The sequence below is a fragment of the Lissotriton vulgaris genome, chromosome 10, assembly GCF_964263255.1.
Source record: "Lissotriton vulgaris chromosome 10, aLisVul1.2, whole genome shotgun sequence".
NCBI lineage: Eukaryota > Metazoa > Chordata > Amphibia > Caudata > Salamandridae > Lissotriton > Lissotriton vulgaris.
Genome location: NC_141698.1, coordinates 107,792,000 through 107,810,926, shown reverse-complemented (window position 1 = coordinate 107,810,926; position 18,927 = coordinate 107,792,000). Strand labels below are relative to the sequence as shown.

At 50.3% G+C, this 18,927-nt stretch overlaps 1 protein-coding gene across 2 annotated transcripts in view; it reads right to left on the bottom strand.

Moving 5' to 3' along the window:
- The window catches only part of LOC147684768 (kinesin-like protein KIF19), a 1,367,439-nt gene that overhangs the window by 82,756 nt on the left and 1,265,756 nt on the right, over positions 1-18,927 (bottom strand). The gene's annotated exons all lie outside the window — the stretch shown is intronic.

Here is an 18,927-nt window from a genome sequence, read left to right as displayed (position 1 = left end):
GAATGAGAAAATTGTATGCCTTGCAGACGTAGATAGGCTGCCACTGGTGCCAGGATGTACTTAAAGACACTTGAAACTGACCTAAATCCAAGAGGTAGGACCTTTATTGAATAAGTTCTGTACCTATTGTAAAGCGTAGCCACTTCCTATGCTTAGGAAGGATTGGCACATGAAAATAGACATCCTGGAGGTTGAGAGTAGTTATAAACTCGTTCTGGCATAAGAACTTAGGATTTTGTTGAGGGACAACATTTGTAAAGTTTGCGCAAAGATCTAAAATCATGCAACACTTTCCTCATTTGCTTGTTGATGAGGAACTGAGAGTAAACCCTAACGCTGTTGGAGATTCGGAACCACTCCGACGGTCCCTGTTTGTATCCATATAGACACTTGTGAAAACGACACCCGTAGATGAGAAGGAGGAGGTCCCTTTGGAGGTGTAGAAAGAGGGAAATTAGACAAATTCTAAAGTGTGCCCTTGGGCATGATGTTTAAAAACCCAACGGTCCTCTGTCACCTTTGACCAAGTGGAGTAAAAGTGAGATATTAGATCTCTGACGTTTTTGGAGGGAATAAAGGTGTGTTCCGGTAATCCATTGTTTCTTAGAAGAGTTTGCCTAGTCTGTACGATGATAGTCTAGGTAGGACCTGTTGGTACTGTGCCTATGTGACTGCGTTTGATTTGAGTAACGCAATTGATTTTGATTGTAGGAGCCAATACTGGAGGGAACTCCCTTGAAACAAAGGACGTGGAGCTACGTCCTCGGCACCACGAAAAGGCTGCGATTCTATATCCCGAAGGTGCGGACAGTATCTGTGTCCTTTAAGATGGTCTGCATTGCCTCATCAACATGCTGGCCAGAAGGGCTCCTCAATCAAAAGAACAAGTGAAGTATAGAAGTCTGAACCTCCTTGCGAAAGACGTAGCATTGAAGTAAAATTGTCTTTCCCAGACTGCCCCTATAGCGAGCTGTGGAACACCTGTACAGGCAATGTCCGCTTCACAGTGTATCATTTCTGATGCACTTCTCTGTCACTCTCACTCCTGCAGGATCTTCAAAGCGTGAGGCTTGGAGAATTCTGGAATAAGTGCTACTGGCGCCAACATGTCAGAGCACATATGGTGGCATACTTGCCCAACTGGCTTGCAAGATAATCGCTGTGCCGCCTGAATAATGACTGAGGCAGGGTAGGCTGAATAGTGGGGAGCTGCACATTTCTTGTCGAGGCGTGAAAAACAAAAACCGCCGGCACAGTTTGACCTCTGCATGAGTCTAACACCTTCTTGCTAAATAAAGTCTATGATAGGAACTAAACGAACTTGTTTTTGTGGTTTCCCCCGGACGAGGGGAAAAAGGGAAAGCGATTCGCTGCTCTCTTCATAAGGAGGGGAAAACCTCCAATATTCACCGGAGGTGAATGCAATAGAGCTCCAGTTTTTAGAGGAAGATATAAAGGCAGGAGTAAAAAGCCACCACGTCATCACGTGGATGTAGCAGAAAGCTGCAGTCGACGAGATAAATCGTCTACCAAAACACATTGTGCATAAAAGACAACCGTGTGTGAAACCAACTGTCGACGGGCTCAACCGTCGACGATTCCAATAGTTGACAGGGTCAACAGTCAACGAAGCCAACTGGCGTCGAGGCTGAATGTTGACGAAGCTTACCGTCTACGGAGCTCACCGTCTACGGAGCTCACCGTCTACGGAGCTCACCGTCTACGGAGCTCACCGTCTACGGAGCTCACCGTCTACAGAGCTCAGCGTCTACAGAGCTCATCGTCTACAGAGCTCATCGTCTACAGAGCTCACCGTCTACGGAGCTCACCGTCTACGGAGCTCACCGTCTACGGAGCTCACCGTCTACGGAGCTCACCGTCTACGGAGCTCACCGTCTACGGAGCTCACCGTCTACGGAGCTCACCGTCTACGGAGCTCACCGTCTACGGAGCTCATCGTCTACGGAGCTCACCGTCTACGGAGCTCACCGTCTACGGAGCTCATCGTCTACGGAGCTCACCGTCTACGGAGCTCACCGTCTACGGAGCTCACCGTCTACGGAGCTCACCGTCTACGGAGCTCACCGTCTACGGAGCTCACCGTCGACGAGCCTGTCGTCTACGGGGCCCACCGTCGACGAGCTCACCGTCGACGAGCCTACCGTCGACGAGCCTATCGTCGACGAGCCTACCGTCGACGAGGCCACCGTCGACGAGGCCACCGTCGACGAGGCCACCGTCGACGAGCCTACCGTCGACGAGCCTACCGTCGACGAGGCCACCGTCGACGAGGCCACCGTCGACGGGACATATATCGTAGACGAGCCTACCGTCGACGAGCCACCGTCGACGAGCCACCGTCGACGAGCCTACCGTCGACGAGCCTACCGTCGACGAGCCTACCGTCGACGAGCCTACCGTCGACGAGCCTACCGTCGACGAGCCTACCGTCGACGAGTCCACCGTCGACGAGGCCACCGTCGACGGGACATATCGTAGACTAGCCTACCGTCGACGAGCTTACCGTCGACGAGCTTACCGTCGACGAGGCCAACTGTCGAAGAAATTACCATCGACAAAAACTCCCAGTGGTCTACGAGCCTGTAGTCGACAAGAGGGCACTGTCCTCACTGTCGTCGACGCATACCTGGAGGCGTTGTCGCTGCAGAGCAAAAGTGATGGCAAAGATTGTCGTTAGAGGATACATAGACCGTATCGTCGACAAGCTGGCACATTTTCACGTAGAAAAGTGCGCAGTGTGAGTCTAGACGCCTGAGAGTAAATCTCGTGGGCGTAGATGTGGGAGGCAGACTCAAAGAAGGCCAGAGACCCCTTAATTGTGATGTTACTTCAGCTGGTGAAGTAGAGGAGAAGCATCACTTAAAACGTGAATGTGCAGGACAAACAACAAAAATTCCTCCCACATCAGAAGGGGGGCACAGTCTAAGCACAAGAACAACCCCTTCTCCTCTTACCATGTCAGAGACAAGCAGAGTGTTTCCATATACTCTTCATGAGGGTTCACAGGAAAAGGTCACAGTTTCCTACAAGTGACACAGGGTCTGAACGTAGACTTCATGTAAGAAGACAGTACAAAACTGTGATATTAAGAAGAAGAATTTGAAGAAAATTGAAGAAAATTGAAGAAAAAAAAAAAAAAAACTGAGCAGAGCTCAGGGAGACTCCCTTCACACGACGTGCGGTAGAAAATCTGAGGTGCTGAGCTCTGAGGAGAAGGTTCTAGAGGGTTGCTGGCGCCTGATTGGCTGTAGTTTGGACCAACATAATGACAATGATAGACTGCAAATGGTTTTTTCCTTTTCCATGCATTCCTATGTAGAAATATGTGTAGGCTTGTTATGCCTTTTTTTTCTATTACATATTTCAGGTTTTATGTTACATATATATATATAGTATATATTATTGCTATTTTATTTACCGTGGGACTCCCACTCCGACGACGGGGGATATTCAAGCATGTGAATCTATGAAAGACACCCCTAATACTGGAGAACTGGTGTTAAACCTATGGTTTTTCCGTGAATTTCAAAGGTTTTTTAAATGTTAATTCCTAACTATAAATCTCAGTTTATAAGTAAGACTGTTAGCGCACTAGTTGTTCTCTGGGACATTCTGTTATTGAGCTATATTTTGACTTTTTTTGGCTGTGTTTTTTTTTTTTTTTTTTTTTAATTTTATTTATTATGAAAAAGCACAGCACAATGTACACTTAATCGCTCGCCTACAACCCATCTCGGGCCGGCAATAGGTCTCCATGCAACAACAAAGACATGTACCATGACACATTAACATCATAGAGTCCAGTGTGAGAGTTCGCCGGAGGTCAGTAGGAGATGGGCCTCCTCTGTAGGCTCGTACCATCTGCAAAGTAGTGTGCATTGTGAATAAATGGGCAAAACAGAACAGTTTTTATTTATTTTTTTCGCCCAACCAACCCCTAACCCTCTAAACACCCCCCTCCCCTCAACTGGTCCCTCATTTGTGCTCCCCGAGTCGCCTGCAGGCGTCACTATCAGCTGTGGTAGCTAGTGCGGCTTACCGCCCTCCCTCAGCCCGGTGTGCCTCCCCCCTGTTCTCACTTCTATAAGGATGGAAAAACCCCTACCGCTTATAGTACGCTAGTTGTGCGGGGGAACACCCTGGTCATGTGTATCCGGTGGCTCTTGCACGTCACTCCCTCGGTCTTCCCCCTCTCCCTCCTCTGAGACATCCCCATCCAGCTTGGAGGACAAGTAGGTCTGGTACAGCCCCCAGAAGTTCTTGGGGCGACTCCCGGGCGGAAGGAGCTCACTGTATGTTTCCGCCTGCGTGTTGCAGTACTTCATGTCGCTAACCCATCGCTTGAGCGTAGGTAATGGCCCCCTCATCCAGCATAATGCGACTACCCTCTTCGCCAGGAGCATTCCCATGCTCACCAGTTTCCTAACCGCGACGGGAACCAATTTCGTGTACCCCAGTAGAGCAAGGGCTGGGTCCATTGCCAGGTCCAATTCCACTATAGTGCTCAATTCAGCGAAGACGCCGGTCCAATACCTCTGGACTCCCGGGCAACTCCAGGCCATGTGCAGGAAGTCCGCAACCCGGGCCTGGCACCTCTAGCAGTGCGGGGTGTCACGGAGACCGTACCTGTGGAGCCTTTCCGGCGTGTGGTATACCCTTTGTAAGAACTTAAAGTGGACCAAACGGTGCCTCCCATTCAGGGAGATGCGCCTGGTGGCCGCACAGCAGTAGGCCCACATGCCGTCATCGACGTGGGTGCCCAGGTCAGTCTGCCATGCTAGTCGCGCCCTCGTGTAGAGCGGGGCCGTGTGCTCGTGCCCTATCCTGTATAATCTAGTAATCAGCTTCTTCGGAGATACGGTGTCTATGACATACTCCAGTTCCGGGACCGCGGGGGGTTCCTCCATGTCAGGGCCCAGCAGTTCCAGTAGGGCGCTACGGACCCGATGGTACTGAAAGCGTTGGAGCAGTGTGGGGCTCTCCCTCCGATGTGAGATCTGTGCCCACGTCTTCACCTGTCCATGCTCAAATAGGTCCCCCAGAGTGAGAGCACCTAGTTCGTGGAGGGCCCTATGGACAGCCGGTTCCGCCAAGGTTGGCAGCCAGAGCGCCCATTGTATAGGCATGTTGGGAGCGTACATCAGCTCTTTGTTTTGCCTCTGCAGAATGGAATGCCATGCATGTTTGGTGGACAGAAGGGAGTCTAGCACGCCAACTCTGCGGTCTTGGGGGCCACAGATGGTAGCAGGAAGCGGAGTAGGGTCTGCAAACAGCCGCTCCAGTATCACGTGCGGAACATCTTGGCTGCCATGTACCCAGGTGTGGAGGTGGGAGGCCTGCGCTATCCTGTAGTAGCGTTCCAGGTCCGGGGCAGCTAAGCCCCCCTGCTCATACGGTAATTGCAGTACCTTCCATTGCACCCTAGGTTGTTTCCCGGCCCACGCCAATCGCACCAAGAGTTTGTTTAGGGTTGCAAAGAAGGCTTTCGAGAGGACAATCGGAAGATTATTGAATAGGAATAGAAACCTCGGGAGAATGACCATTTTCATTAAGGCAACCCTACCCATCAGAGATAACGGGAGTTTAATCCAGAGCTCTACGTCATCCGCGAGTTTGCTGTAAGCAACCCCGTAGTTTTCTCTCAGCATGACGTCAGGGTCCGTGTGGAGCATGATGCCCAGATATCTTATCGGTTCAGTGGACCATTGGAGCGGGTAGTCCATCTCGAAGGGGTCAGTGATTGGGGTCAGTGGGAAGGCGACCGATTTCGCCCAGTTAACCTTCAGTCCGGAGAGCGCGCCGAACCTCACAACTTCCCTCAGCACCGAAGCAAGGTTATTGGCCGGGTCCCTGACATAAAGCAGGGTGTCGTCCGCATATGTGGAAATGCCAATCTTGTAGGTGGGGTAGTTGATGGCTTCATACGAGTGGTATTCCCGAATCGCACACGCCAGAGGCTCTGCCACAAGGGCGTAGAGTAGCGGGGAAAGGGGGCATCCCTGTCTCGTGCCCCTGCTGATGGAGATCGGCTCCGAGACTGCATCCCCCAATCTGACTCTGGCCGTGGGCTTGTGATAAAGGGCGCCCAGCAGTTGGAGGAATAGTTCTCCTAGCCCCAGCTTCTGCAGTACCTTGCGCATGAAGGGCCACTCCACAGAGTCAAAGGCCTTCTCCATGTCAAGAAAGACCGCAATGGCTTTAGTGTCATGCCTAGTATGCTGCATGGCCCCCATGACCGTGCGAATATTGTAAGTGAGGTTCCTGGCCGGGATGAACCCAGCCTGCTCCGGGGCTACCAGCCCGGGCGCCACTAGTGCCAGCCTGGTAGCCAGCACTTTTGCGTAGAGTTTAGCGTCCACATTAAGAAGGGACAGTGGGCGGTACGAACCTGGCAGGTCGCTGGGCTTCCCAGGTTTGAGTATGGTGACAATCAGCGCCTCCCGCATGGAGAGTGGCATAGCGCCGTTCTCGCAGATTTCGTCAAAGAGGGTGGAGAGGTGGGGCAGCAACTTATCTTTATACGCTTTGTAAAAGGCCACCGTCAGACCATCTATCCCGGGGGCACTGTCCGCTCTCATGGTGGCCAGCGCATCGGATATCTCCTCGCGGTGTATGGGGGACATCAGGAATTCCCTCTGCCAATTCTCAAGGAATGGCATCTTGATATAGCCGAGGTAGTTGTCAATTTGGTCCTCTACCCCCGAGATTTTAGTGGTGTATAGCTCCTCATAGAATCTCCTGAATTCCGCCAGAATGTGAGTCTCCTCCGTGAGCGTCTCCCCCCCTGAGTTTCGCATTTCCGCGATTGTCTGTTTGCGCCTAGTGCCTTTCATAATCCTGGCAAGCAGTGCACCCGGGCGGTCACCCTCGCCATACGTGCGTGCTGTCGCATATTTTCCTAAATGTCGGACCTCCCTGTCAGCTTCCTCGTGGAACTCCCTCAAAAGGTCTTGCAGGGTCCCATCCCCCGGCAGGTTCGGGTCAAGCAGCTGGCGGCGTTCGTAGTCCGCCATCTGCCCCTCCAGATATTTCAGCCTGTTCCTAATTGCCTTCAGGACCCCTGAGTGCTTCGCCATGACCACCCCCCGCACGTACACCTTAAATGTCTCCCAAACCGTCCCAAAGCTGTCCACTGTTCCCAGATTGGTGGCGAAGAAAGTATCTATGTCCTCTCCCAGGTCAGCCCTGAAAGCCTCATCCAGCAGCGAGTAAGGTGGAAAACGCCACGTGAATGGCGGGATTCTCTGCTGGGGAGTATGCAGCACCAACAGCACCGGTGAGTGGTCCGACAGAGTGCGGGGAAGCACACTGCAGCCCCTGACCATGGAGAGCAGGAAGTGTGAAGCCAGCCAGTAGTCAATCCTGGTATGGATGTTGTGGTACGCTGAGTAGTGCGTGAACCCCCCCTTGGCGCTATTTCTTTCCCTCCACACATCTACCAGACCTAGTTTCAACATTTCTGCCTGCATGCACTGCGCCGCCGCCGCCGGGCGCCTGGCAGGGCCCGCAGACCTATCTAGCTCAGGGCTAAAGGTGAAATTGAAGTCCCCACCCCAGATCATATTACCAGCGGCCCATTCAGTACAATGTTCCGCAACCGTTGCATAAAAGTCAGGGGAGTCATAGTTCGGACCATAGACATTCATGACCAGCAGGTTGTGGCCCTTGCCCGTGCACTTGCTCAACAAAAACCTCCCCTCCGGGTCCGCCTTTACCAGGGCGAGGGATAACTTGGATTTCGGATTGACCCAGGTGAGGACCCCTCTAGCGTGAGTGGTGAAGCCTGCGTAAGTGGAGTGACCCTGGATCCCCCTGTGCTGTAGCATCTTACTGGTGTTGGGCAGATGTGTTTCCTGCAGCAGCGCCAAGTCTATGTGATGTCTCTGTAGGTAGTGCAGCACCTTACGGAGTTTCCGATAATCATTCAAACCCCTCACATTCCAGGTAAGAGCCCTGAGGGACTCTGTGTCGCACAGTGAGTCTGCCTGTGGTGTGTTAGCCATTAACAGTGAAGGAGGACAACAATTGTAGTGTAGCGACGAGGGCCTCCCCCCACCGGAAGCAGCAGCCGCCCACCCATCCTGTAGAACATAACATTTTAGAGCACATGTTGGACCTTTCCCCAAACATCTCAAACATCCCCGAACTCAGAACCCCCATTGCCCCCCACCGCCCACAGTCAACCAACCCCAACCTGGTGTGACCGAGATCCCTACATTCACCCCCCCCACCCGTCTTCAAACTTCCCCAAGCAGTCTCAAGAAGAGCCGCAAGCACTTTGAGCGCCAGGGCAGAGGTAGCACACTCAATGTCCTAATCGACCACCGTCTGGTCGTCCCTTCTGCGCAATATCTTTAGGCCGCCCCTACGCCAGCGCCCCCAATTGCTGGTGCGGCTTTTAGGTAATGAGAACAATATCGTACCCGCCGTATCGGGCTTCCCCCCCCCCCCCCCCCCCCCCGGATCACATCGACCTTTCCCTGCTGTAGAGTGCTACCAACACCACCCTGGGGCAGGCTAACAGTGTCATGGAGAGTGCCGCCCTCCACCTTAACCCGTGTGGCTCGTTTAGATCTCACCCGTAGTACCATGTCCAGAAGTCCGCTCACTGCAGTGGGGCGCCCAGACTGGGCTTCCTCCGGTCCAAGAGACTAGGATCATTGCAAGTCCTCAAGTGGCCGAGTCCCCGGGAGGGACCACTGCACCCCTCCTTCTCGCTAGTCTTGCTCGTCCAGGTCCTCGTTGCCAGCACCCTCCTCCGCAGGCGCCGTCCGGTCCTCTCTATGCTCCTTGATCCACTGCTTCAGGGATTTTTGCAGCTCCTTAGGGTCGGTGAAAAAATGCGAGTGGCCCTGCCTATTGATGCGCAGCCGCGCCGGGTACAACATGGCGTAGTCCAAGCCCAGGTCTCTGAGTTGCTGCTTATAGGGGACGAATCGCCGCCTCTCCTCCTGTACCTTGGAGGTGAAGTCAGGGTATAGCGAAATGTTCATTCCCTCGTACTGCAACTCCCCCTTCTCTCGAGCAGCACGGAGGGCAGCGTCCCTGTCCCTGTAGTTGAGGAGTTTCGCGATTATCGGCCTAGGGTTCGCCCCTGGAGGGGGCCTCGGTCCCAGGGTGCGGTGGGCTCGCTCCACTACGAACATGGGGGAGAAGGTGTCGTCCCCCAATAGAGTTTTAAGGAGTTTCTCAACAAAGAGCTCCATTTTCCCCGTCTGGGTCGACTCCGCCACACCCGTGACGCGTATGTTGGACCGCCTGGAGCGAGCCTCTAAATCTTCCGATTTTTCCTGTATCACCTGTAGCAGCCTCCCAAACTGCTTGCGGTCAGCGTCCCATGTTGTCTGTGCCTCCTCCGCCTCCGTCAGCCTGCGCTCTGCCATGTCCAGCCTCTCCGCATGCTTATCCACCCTCTCCGTCATTCGATCCATCCGATACGCCAGGGCGTCAATCTTGGTGCCGATGGACGTCATGCCCTCCTGTAGGCCCTTCTCCATCGTGTTGAGCATTCCTTTAATTTCTGCGCACAGTGCGGAGCTCGGGTCTGCAGTTGCTCCCGGGGACTGGGCCGCCGGCGGCTCCGGCGCCTTCTGCCTCCTCTGATCAAACGAAAGTTTCGTTTGCGTCCGATCGCCCTTGCCCATCGCCGCTGCGGATAGGGAGGCCAGTGTCCACAGGCCTTGTAGTGTCAATGGTACCCCAATGGGACGATGCGGGAGCTGTCCTCGTGCACAGGCCGGCACCGGAGGCCGTATGTTCAGGTCGCTGTCACGTTTAGGCTTGCGTGCCCAGTGCTGCCACAGGCCGAGGTAGGCACTCGCCTCTCGCTCTCCCCCTCCGGGTGCCCCAGTGCCAGGATACCTCCAGCCAGCTCGAGGGTGCAGGGCTCGTGTTGGGGGGCCTCCATCCCACAGCTGCCCGCTGCTCCTTAAGGCTCCCTCCGAGTGGTCGGGCCGGTCCCCTCAGCAGAATGCAATGGCGCCCGTGAGAGCGCCACGTGTGCACTCCCGGCGGGTCTGTCACGCCGCCGGCGCTCACTCGAGTCCTCCGCGCCCCTCCAGGGGTGCAGCCGCCACAGCAGGGGTCCGCAGTGTAGGCGCGGTGCGCTGAGTGGGTCGCGGCTACCGCCGGCCACGTCGCTCTCACCTCAGCGGGGCTTCCTCTCTCAGGGGCCGCACGTCGGGTGACGCAACTCGGCCTCGATTCCCAGGACAGGGCGGGGATTCCGGCCTGGTCCGCAGCTCTTCGGTCGGCGGCGGCGCCGGGGGAACTCGCGCACGCAACCCTTCAAAAGTCGCGTCGGAGGTCCGCGGGGGGTAGGGGAGGCAGCCCCCGTCGGAATTCCACAGTTTTCGCCGCTTTTGGAGGATATTGGACGGATATTCAGCAGCGCTAGCGCAGAGCTCCGCACTTAAGCGTCCACCATGAACGCCGGCTAGCTCCGCCCCCTTTGGCTGTGTTTTTGGCTACATTTTTTTTTGTTTTTTGTCTCTGGTGGCCATCTTTGGGCTACATTGGGCTACATTGGACTACATTGGGCTACATTTTGGCTCTAATATATATATAGCCCAATGTAGCCCAATATATATTTTTCAAAGTTCATTTTCGTAAAAACGACGTGAGCATATAACTTGAGACATAGCAAAGACACATCAGGCTACCAGTCCCTACAATTTTGCCTATTTTTAAAAAAAATATATATAAATATATTATTATTATTATTATTTTTTTGCCTTGGTGCGCTCCCGGAGCACGCCCCGGGGTGCGCCCCAGAAAGCGTAATTAATTGAAGCGCACCGGGGAGCGCACCGGGGAGCGTCCCGTAAGCGCCATTATCGTTTTCTTAAACATGATAGTGACGTATCGCATAGCCGCGTCTGCGTGAAACGCACGGCGTAAGCGCACCCGGAAGCACTCGTGCGAATACGATCGCGCAATGTAAACTTCCGACGCGCTTACGCGACGCGACCCGGGGCGCTCCCCCGGGCACGCCCCGGGGCGCGTAGCGTAAGCGCGTCGGGTCATGTGACCTGAAAATAACACTTTACATTGGTTCATAACAGTTTTGGTTTCATAATGATGAAGCCCCTGGTCATGTGACCTGAAAATAACACTTTTCATTGGATCTAACTTTTTTTTTTTCCTTCTGATGAAAGACCCCACCTTTTTCCTTTCTTCTGACTTTGTCCTTTGACTGAGGAAGACCTGCTTGTACCTCTCTGTACAATTTTCATCTTCATAATGGCTTCAGTAGCAGCAGCAGCTGGTGCATCTGCACCACCACCACCACCACAACAACCAAAAGGACCACCACAAGTGTTCATTGGTGGTCAAGAAGAGGAGGAAGAGGAGGAGGAGGAGGAAGAAAGGACGAGAACATTTCTCCAAGAACACAATACCCCATACCAGCCTAGACCACACATTATTTGGGAGTTTTTTTCTCTTCCACAGGGGAAGAAAAAGGTAAATGCAGCCAAGGTGACTTGCCTAATCTGTGGCATGGAACTTTCCAGAGGGAACCCTCTTAAAAAATATTCCTTTGGAAATCACACAATGATCCGCCACATGCAGCGCAAGCATCCTATAAACTATTCTGCTGCAGAAATGAAGGAACTAGCCAGTAACCCTTCCCCATCAACAAGAACCAGCTCAAAAAGAAAGCAACCCACTCCCTCAACACCAGAAGAAAATGAAACGATGCGTTGCGTTCAGCCACGATTTGCAGATTTCAGAATCACATGCAAATATTGTGGGAAGACCATCTCCTACGGAGAACAGAGCGTAAAGCTCATCGTCCTTGCTGGGGACAACCACAAATGCCCCAATCGACCCTAATTATTTCTTTTCTTTTTTTTCGCTCCAGTTGAGCCATTTCCAATTCCCTATTTTTTCGTTTCTCCCCATGAAAAATACAAAAAAAATATAAAAGTGTTCTGAAAAGCCAAAAAAAGTTCAAAATGTTCATAAAACATAAAAAAAATATAAAACAACAAAAAGAAGAAAAAAAACAGTTCTTTTCAGAACTACCTCCAATTTCTAATAAAAGGCTACTTCTTTTTAAAAACTGTCATTCTTTTTTCCCCATGGTAAGCTTTCCCGTACGCTCCCCGGTGCGCGTACCGGGCGCTGCCCCCGCGCAAATCAAAAAAAAAAAATAATCTTTTGCCCCGCAGGGCCCTTTTTTGGCACAAACATCAAACCTAGGGGGTCAGGGGGGGGTCTATCCCTGCCCCCTTATTGTCATTTCCCCCTTTGTTTTAGCCACCTCTTGTGTCTCGATTTTACCGAGACACAAGATGGCGGCCGCTCCGGACTGTTTCGAATGTTTACAGACACCCGAGAGCCAATCAGCTTTCCGTGCGCAAGTCGCTTAGCACGCCCGCTGCGCTCCCCGGGGCGCGTACCGGGGCGCTGCCATAGATATATATATTTTTTTGAACCTAAATTACTCAAAATCCACTGGAGCACATATCTTGAGACATAGCAAAGGCACATCAGGCTACCAGTCCCTACAATTTTGCCAAATTTGGTCGAAATCCATTCAGCCGTTCGGGCTAAAAGTGAAATCGACCGCCCTATGGAAATTAACATGGGGAAAACGCGTTTTGGGACCCCCCTTTTATCTCGGCCCCCGCTTGACGAATCCCCCCCAAACTTTCAGGGAAGGGCCTTAACGCCGCGAGGCCATTTTGAGGAAATTTTCAGTCAGATTCGACAACCGGCGCCAAAGTTATTCCAAATAGAATTTTGAGATTTAACATTGAAAAAAATCCTAACTATAACTACCTACTGGCGACCGCCAGTAGGTAATATATATATATATATATATATATATATATTACGGCTTGATCACCTTACGGCTTGATCACGCCGTAAGGTGATCAAGCCGTAAGGTGAAACGCGTTGTTTCCTGCCTAATAAATTTTGCGCACATTAACAACTCCAGGTGTCCGAGTATGTGTGTTCTCACGAACAAAGTGCTTTTCTTGGATATATATATATACACCCTTGACCCACCATCGAGCACCTCAGTGAAAAAGGACGCCGTCACTTTACCTGCGCCCTAACATCGCATTGAAGAAACACTGAGATCGATGGGAAAAGAAAGGGATTGAAAGTAAAATACTTTCTAACTGCAGCATGTTTTCCCTGTCACCGGCACCAAGTGTAGCGGCTTGTAGCACCATGGAACTGGTAGTCCCTAGATAAATTTTGCAAGCAAGACTAAGGTGGTGCAGGTGGGCCAACCACCACTTGGAAAGGAGGAGCCAGCCAATTAAAATGAGTAAGAGGACAATGTGCTGCTTGAGAGACGCATTTGATAAAGGCATCGCGCCAAAACCGGTCATGCAGCCTCAGACATAAAGCAACATCAAAGCCCTGCTGTGTCCTGTGGTTCTCTGTACCGTGAGGAGGAGAAGTTGAGTTTATATATATATATATATATATATATATTATTTTTTTTTTTTTTCACCAAAAGAATTACTCTCAATCATCCAGGATAACCGTGAGCAAGATCGTAAGAACGAAACGCGTAGGTGGAGCAGAGTCCTGTGTGCTGTAATGGAATGTTATTAAAACCTTCTAAAACGTGACCCTGGATGAGTGCGAGTAATTCTTTTGGTGAAAAATTAAATACCAGAGAAAGCCCGTCCCTGCAACTCGCACCGGCTGTGCGAAGTGAGCCCTCTGCACCGGGAAAACTTTGGTGAGCAAAAAAAAAAAATATATATATATATATATATATATATATATATATATATATATATACACACACACACACACGTGTGTATAAAATGAGCTGCACAGAGTTGAACATAAACTTAATAGCTTTAACGGACAAGTTACTTACCTTCGGTGATGCCTTATCTGATAGAGATATAGTCTAGCCGCAGATTCCTTAACTTCAATTTCTCACCAGGTGCCAAATTGGATCCAGAAATGTTTTCCAGCAGAAACTCTGTGCGTCGGTTGAGGGCGTTGTGCGACTCCGTCGCGACGTCTACCAGATGTGATTTCTACAGAGGCCATATAAGTTCTTCCTGATGTGCTGACATCAGTTTCTTCCTTGATTAATTTCTGTGCCAAAACATGATGCCGCCATAGAAACTGGCTATGGAAACAGTTTGCCAAAAAGATAGATACATCTTTGAATTAACCACATACTATATAATGAATCAACCACCACAAGTGGTAATGTACTATAAAATAATTTCAATAAAAAGATCTTGTAGGGAAGAAGAAAATAGTTCAGGGAGGATGGGTGGGTCAGTAAGGAATCTGCAGCTACACTATGTCTTTGCCAGATAAGGCAATAAATGTAAATGCCAGCATTTGTAATGCGCACAGCTACCTCCAACTGAGGTGTCCCGGTGCTGGGGGCTGTTGGGAAGATTAAGCAAGCTATTGCCCAGAGTCACGTGGTGCTGGGCTAGCCTGCTGCCGGAGCCGGGGCTCAAACCGTGAACCCTTTGGTCCAGAGTCAGGCACCCTGGCAGCTGCGCCACACCTCTTCCACCAAAGGTAAGTAACTTTTCCATCTGATAAAGGCATCTAGCAGCAGAATACTTACCTTAGAATTAGATGCCACAGGAACATGTTCCCTGGACGTGGGTCTGCGAACTGAACTCACCAACAAATCCACATGCATAGCCAACCGGTCTACTGAAACACAGAAAGGACCAGTGGAGTGAGAAAATCAGTTGAGAAGGGTAATACACCTCACCATAAGCAAAATGGATGAACCACAGACAATAATAGTAAATAGGAAAGATAGGGACGCATGGGTAAGTAGGACCCATGGCAATGGAAAAACAACATGTCAAAAGACACTAATCAATATGAGTCAATATATTACCCAGACCCATGGTGGGAATTGGAACCATGAATAGATAAAGCCCAGATGATCGAGCCACAGGAACCATAACAGAGCAAAGCTCTGAGTACCAACAGCATTTGAGACTGGGGTTGAAACACTGAGAATAAATATTGAACGTACAAGAGAGGAAGAATGAGGTGTGTTTCCACTACTAATCCGCAGGATAACACAAAAAACATGTTGTCCTGGAAGAACTCCAGACAGAGGAACACCACTAGGAACAACCAAGGTAGAACCGCAGAGAGGGTAGAAAAGAAAAGCAATCCAAACAAAACTATTTGGAAAACTATGTCGGAAAGGTGACATGGGGGCTGTGTTACGAAAACACAAATAGACATATAATACTGAGATACAAATATATCTACCTCTATCTAAGACATTCAAATGTCCATACAGCATTGCCATGCCGATAGTAGATAATACAGTGATATCTAAAAATGTATCTGATTGTAGAATGAAAGCAGCACCATGCTGATGTTCATGAACATAAGTAGTATGGGTCTGAGCAATCAGCAACATAATACCAAGAAACAGAAGGAAAGAGAGGGGGGAGAGAGAGAGGGAATCACACCTCACAACAAAAAGAAAAACTGGAGAAGCATTAAGAAATTATACTAGCCGATTAGACACCTGAAAAAGGCTCGTAAGAGCCACATCCTGACAGAAAGCAACAGGAAAAGGAACCTTGTGATAAAGAATACAAGGGTGAACTGGGCCTAAAAAAGGCTAAGATGAGTAAAGGCCAACTATTGGAAGACCAAGACCGTCAGAACGGTGAAGCCTATCAGACAAAGCAGAAGCCAAGAAAAATGTTATAAAAACATTGTCCCAAAGGGAAAATAAACTGCATAAAGCATAAGGTCCAGAATTTTGAACTAACAGTGAAAAAGTCAATCCAAAGGAGAGGCAAGTGGAATAAAAACAATATATATTCATTAGAGGAACAGCAGTTTCACAAAAATCAGGAATCATCAAAACTAAAGGAATCCGCAGACTTTGCCATCAAAGCAAGAGACAAATGTAAAACTACAGCCACCCGTACCAACATGTCCGCCAAATAAGAGCTGTCCTCCATGCCCAGACCAGGCCAGAAGGAGGAAGAAGGCCAGAAGCAGAGGAAGATTCAAGCTTGCTTGCTTCAACCAAAACAGCAATCCAACTATCCAACATAGGAGGAATCGAAGGCATTGGTGTACAGCCCAACCCCATCCTCATTTTCTTCCCAAAACTGTTGCACCACACCATAAAGCATTAGTCGTGCACCAGACATTGATCGACGGCGATCTGGAATCGTACAGGCGTCGGGAGAAGACAGTGGAAGGGCCTTGTGGACAGAATGAGCTGAGGGGAGGCTGATGTTGCAGGAGCGGGCCAGAATTGATCAGCACCACAGGAGTGAGCCCTCAAGCTAAATCAGAGTTGATTGGCACCACAGGTGTGACCTCTCTAGGGCTGTGCACCAGAGTAGATGTGTATAAGGGGCTAACAGCAGCCGAGGGCAAATCTGCCGGCATGGGCACAGTCAAAGCACCTGTCACCTCAATAGGGTCCAAAGGCACTCCAGGGAAGAGCAAAGACCCAAAGATGGCATGGAGAGCACAATAATAATCTCTCATTTGGCTTAAAGTCGCCCCGGCTCCAGGGGAACAGAGAGGCATGAGAGAGACTCTTGCATGGGGTCCTAAGTTTGAGGGTGTGAAGAGCCGTGGGATACCATGTGATTAGAGGACAAGGCCGGGAGATGCTGTGACTTCAAGTGTTTGCAACACGACTTACCCCAGGACGTCGACGATGAGCGACATCTACGAGAACAGCTCTGCGAAGGGACCGTTGATCAAGAAGGAGACCGAGATCAGCGAGATTCACAGGATTTCAACAACCGCGCTATCAGGGGCGCATCTGTCACTCCCGCAGTGCCATCAGCTTCATTTGTTGACAGCCGTTGCACTCCTTGGGGTCGTGGTGCTCGATCAAGCACCACATACAGACAGAATGAGGGTCTGTGGCTGGCATATGTAGAGCACAAGACTCACAAGGTTTAAAACTGGAAGGCATTGAAAAAAAGCACACTGTTCCTGACGAGAAAACAAGGGGAAGGCCAAAAACAGCCAGAGGAAATGCTTCTCTGGATCCATGTTGTAGCACAGAAAAGAAGAAACTGACATCAGCGCATTGTGAAGGGCTTATATGGACTCTGCCGGCGTCACAGCCGGTAGATGTTGCTACAGAGTCACACAATGCCCTCAACCGATGCGCAGAGGTTCTGCTGCAAAAAACCTCCAGATTCAGTCTGGGGAGAATTCTTAGGCAAAGAATTTGTGGCTAGATGTATATCAGATATAGCCACAGCAGTAGCCTATCCACATTATTATAAAACACCCACACTCAGCCAATCAGAACTAAACACAGTATTTACTTCTCCTCACCCTGGGTAGCAAGCTTAGATTTTGGATCAGAAAAGTAAAGAACAAGTTACTTACCTTCGGTAAGGCTTTTTCTGGTAGATACAGTATCTGCCTGTTGATTCCTCACCTTGTGAATATCCCCCTTGCGTCAGCAACATTCGAAAATTCTTTTTGTAGCATCGCGCCAACGTGGACTTGGATGTCATAGATACACGGCATCGCTTGGGACTCCGCTGATGTCACCGGCGCCTACAATAGGCCCACGCCGGCGTGATGACATTAGTTCCGCCCTTTTTTCCGTGCCTTCGAGGCACACGGACGGACCAATGACAGAAGATATATACACAGTACACAATAGTCAAGGTAACACACACAGTGTGAAGCAAATGCAGTAAAACATTTGAAATAACACATTTTCTTGACCATGAAGTAAATACATTACAGTAACTCTGGTATAGAAGAGTGGACAACGGGGAGGCGGGTGGGTCAGTGAGGAATCCACAGGCAGATACTGTAACTACCAGAAAAAGCATTACCGAAGGTAAGTAACTTGCTCTTCTGATAGATACATCTGCCAGTGGATTCCTCACCTTGTGAATAGAGTCCCACAGCAGTCCCCACTCCCGGAGGAGCGTGTCCACTCTTCTAAACCAGGACGTCCTGGAGGACAGAGCGCGCAAAGTGACCTTCCCTCCTCACTTCGGTATCCAAGCAGTAATGCTTCGCGAAAGTGTGGAGGGAGGTCCAAGTTGCGGCTCTACAAATATCCTCTACAGGCACACCTCTAGACAATGCTGAGGTTGACGACTTAGCCCTTGTAGAATGAGCCCATATACCCTCTTGTGGTTCCTTACCGGCCAAAGAGTAGCAGATCTTAATGCAGAGGACGATCCATCTTGACAATGTTCTTTTATGGACCGCTCTTCCTTTTTTACAACCAGCAAATCCAATGAAGAGCAGGTCATCCATACGACAGTCTTTCGTTCTGTCCATGTAACAGCTCACCGCCCTTTTAGGGTCTAGACAATGCACTCTCTCCTCCTCCTTGGAAGGGTGAGGGGGAGGATAAAAGGTAGGGAGGGTAATAGATTGTCCAAGGTGGAAAGGAGTCACCACCTTTGGGAGAAAAGCAGCCCTGGTCCTAAGAACCATTCGTTCAGCATTCAATGGTCAAGAATGGGGGCTTGGAACTAAGAGCTTGAAGCTCACTTACCCTCCTTGCTGAGGTTATTGCAACGAGGAAGACTGTCTTTAGAGTCAAAAGCCGCATAGGACATTTGTGAAGGGGCTCAAAAGGAGCACCCATTAAAAAGGTCAAGACAAGATTTAAGTCCCACTGAGGCAAAATAAAAGGTGTTGGAGGGAACTTATTTGTGGGGCCCTTCAGAAACCTTAAAACTACAGGAGACTTAAAAAGAGAAGGCTGGTCTAGCAAGCAGAGAAAAGCCGACAGCGCTGAAAGATAGCCCTTAACTGTGGCAACAGCAAGCCCTTGCTGCGCCAGAGAGAGAGCAAACTGAAGAACATCAGATAAATGGGCTTTCAAAGGGTCCATAGATTTCTCTCCACACCATGCAACAAATTTTGACCATCTGTATGAATAGATGGACTTAGTGGAGTCAC